The sequence below is a fragment of the Megascapheus bottae genome, chromosome 15 (assembly GCF_031878675.1).
Source record: "Megascapheus bottae isolate mThoBot1 chromosome 15, mThoBot2.hap1, whole genome shotgun sequence".
NCBI classification, from domain to species: domain Eukaryota; kingdom Metazoa; phylum Chordata; class Mammalia; order Rodentia; family Geomyidae; genus Megascapheus; species Megascapheus bottae.
The window spans coordinates 44,289,989-44,293,401 of NC_143523.1; positions in this window are offsets into that span (position 1 = coordinate 44,289,989).

Genomic DNA, 3,413 nt, shown 5'->3' on the forward strand with positions numbered 1-3,413 from the left:
GAGTCGCAGGTGGAAGCCCCGGGGTGGGGTGGGCAAAGGCAGCAGGTTGGAGCCAAGCAACGGCTAAGCTGCCCAAAGACTTGGACGGAAGGGTGGGGTAGGGGGGTAGAGGGGTGGGGATCAGACTCCAGGAGCAGGGAGAGGGCGCTTAAAGCCAACAGATGGCGCGGGCTCACCTAGGCCCGCCCGCCGGCTGGCTGGCTCGCTCGCCCGGCTTCCCAGGAGCGTCTCCGCGCTCGCAGGCTCGCTCGCTCGGCCGGCCGGAGCTGAGACCAGCGGGAAGCCGCCCGGCTCCCGCCGCCCCGGGAGCCCCCTGGCGGCGGGACCACGGCCCGCCCTCCCGGCGGCGGCGGCTGGTACCCGGAGCCTCTTCCTTCCCGGCCCCTTTGGGGGATTCGTCGAGTTGCCACAGCAGCCGGTGCCATGACACCGGCGGAGGCCAGCTCCGCCAGCTCTGAAATATTCATGCCCTGAGCGCTCGGCTGGGCTCCGCGCCGCTCCGGGGGGGCCGAGGGTCCCGCGGAGCCCAGGGCGGGGGAGGCGCGGCGGCGGAGGTGCGGGCGGGAGGTGCGCGCAGGCGGGCGGGCGCGCAGGGGGCGGGGTCTGGGCGGGGGCCGAGCCGGGCGGGGGAAGACGGGGAAAGTTGATCGCGGACTTGGGCGTCCGCGGCTGCACTGAGGGGAGAGGCGCTATGCGCGGTCCGGACACGCGTCCGACGGCGACCGGGCGCTGAGCCGGGCGGGGCGGAGTGGCCCCGGCATGGAGCGCGCCAGGGCCGAGACTCGGGACGCCTGGGGTGCACCTCGTCCGAACCCGCGGCGCGCCTGAAGTTGCCACCGGCGAGCGGCGAGCGGCTGGCCCGAGGGGACCCGGGATCGGTCGGCGAGCAGCGGATGAGCTTCCGTGCCGTCCGGGAGACGCGGAGGGGGGCCCGGACCCCAGCAGCAGGCCCTCGGGGGCAGATCCAGAGGAGAGCAGAGCCCGGGGCGCGGCGCGGCGCCGCTCCGCACCCTCACACGGTACCCAGAGCCGCGCGCCCCGTCCTTCCCTGGCCTCCCCGCTTCCCTCGCCTTCCCCGCGCCCTTCTCCCGCCTGGCGGCGGCAAAGTTAAAGCCGCGGGGTGAAGACCCGCGGGCGCCGGAGGTGCTGGTCCCGGGCTCGGCCGTGGCGGCGCAGGGTTCCCGGGCGTCTCCTGCCGTCCCGCGCCCCTCTCCCGGCTCTGCGCCGGCCTCCCTCGCCCTCGGCCGGACGCGCGGCAACTTTGATTCCCGGGAACTCCGGTTCCCCGCGCGCTGGCCTTGCGAGGACACGTCCCCACTCCCCTGCCCGGTTCCCGGCACCCCAAACAGAGGTAGGGGGGCTTTGCCCTCGGCGCATCAGAGGAGCTCTGGGTCTTGGGTGGGGACAATCTCGGGGGGTAGAAGGCGTGAAGATCGAGACTGCCCTCATCGCAGCTCTGGGTCCCCGCTTGGTGATGGGGTGTGGCGCACCTACACCCCAGGTTGGGCAGAGTGCTGGGGGCACCATAAAGACACATAGCGCTCTCCTCCCCACATCACCCCACTACGTCCCCCCCCCCCACCCTAGAGGACACCTGCGACCTCCCCAGCCCGCTCCGCCGCGTGGAAAGACGCACCCCTCCAGGCTCTGGGAGGCTCGCGCTGCTGGCGCTTGGCTTCCTGGTCTAGGGGCTGGCAGAGTGCGCGATGCTGGCCGGCCCCAGGGGCTGACCACGGAACCAGTGTCGCCATGCTGCTGTCCCCAGAGGCTGGCCAGCGAACCGCTGCCCACTCTTCTCCCGCGCTGGCCAGTCCGCGCGTTCTTGCAGGTCCAGCGCTTTCTGGGGAGGTGGCTGCCCAGCCGGTGGTCACTCATTGCCTTCTTTCCCAGAGACCTGGCCCTTTGCAGCCTCTTCCTTTTTTGTAGGGCCAGCGGAGATCCAGTGCCTTCCCAAAGGCTGTCACCTCCACTGCCAACCTCTACCCCAGCCCTGGCCACTGTCAGGCCCAGGAGGGGAAATAGTCTTTCTTGGGTAGTCACACACCAGCACGTTGGCTCTGGGATAATACAGAAAGCAGAGTTGCCCCCTCTGTGTACTTCGCCTCTCCCACCAGACAGGTAGGACCCTAGCCTTCAGCTCCTTACCAAGGGACTCCACCCCTAAGTGGATTTTGAAATAACCTGGAGAGAGAGGATTATGAGTGCTTCATGGAGTTAGACCCTCACGGAGGGAAGGAGGTGGGAGAAGGCTCAAACAGCATGGCTGGGGCCAGGTGCTAGGTGGTGATGAGTCAGCCTGGGGTGGGGAGAGTTGGCTGGAATTAATGCTTGGTTCCTGGTGCAGGGGTAGACGCACTGCAGTCAGCACAGAGGGAGATGGGGGGGTGGAACCAGATGTTACTGCCTTCCCAGGAGGGGCTGGGAAGGGGCACCTTGGCTTGGGGGGAGGATATCCATCTTATGTGGTTTTCCCAGGATTGAGTCTCCATGGCCGACAGAGCCAGAAAACACAGAGGGCTGGAAGGTGGCACTACAGAAATCATGGTGTGAACTGGGGAGCAGTGAGGGTAGGAGGCCCCCAAACTAGTGGCTGGGCCACAGCCCAGAGCACATGTATATTCCCACCTTCTTGAGCTCCCACAGCTGCTGATGGAACAGCTCTGTGTGAAGGGTATGGTGGCAGATGGTCCTGGTTGTCTCCCAAATTGCTCCACCACCCTCATGCTACCCTACCTGTCACTTCCCCATTTGAGGTTCATTTCTTTGAGCTTAGTATTTTTAAAGGGCACCTTTTTGAAGTGCTGATTTCAGGTTTGTTCTGGGTGGTGAAGACTTTGCTGCTCAGAGGGTGACCTGGCCATCTCTAAGTACCCTCAGGAGCTGAGAGCCTCTTAGAAAGATAAACCCCTCCCCCCAGGCCCCATCCACATCATCTGAACCCATTAAAATCCTGGAATGGTTTCTGTGCTCAGTGAAGTTTGTGTGGTTGGGCACAGAACCTTCCCCCACGGTTTGCTGCAATGTTGACCAGGGAAAGGGTGGCAAGCAGTGAAACTGTGTCTCTGGACACAGTGGATCCATTCTGTGGATGCCACAGTGGTGATTATGTTTTAGGTTCTTTACACAAATTCAGTGTTAGCTGAGCTTTCAGGGAGGTCAGTCAATACACTGCTGTGTGTGCACGTGGGCCAGAGGAGGTAGGTGGAAAGGGATGGGTTTCTGGGCGTACTCCCTTGGTCTCCAGGATGCCTAGGGTTGGGTGGCTGCTGTCTTCAAGTGGAATGTATTGAACAGTCCTCTATCTCACCCACCCTCCTAGATGGACTAGCCTACTGGAAACCCCTCTTAGAAACTATAAAAATTGTGCAGGGGAGGGGCCGGGAGTTTGGCCTAGTGGTAGAGTGCTTGCCTTG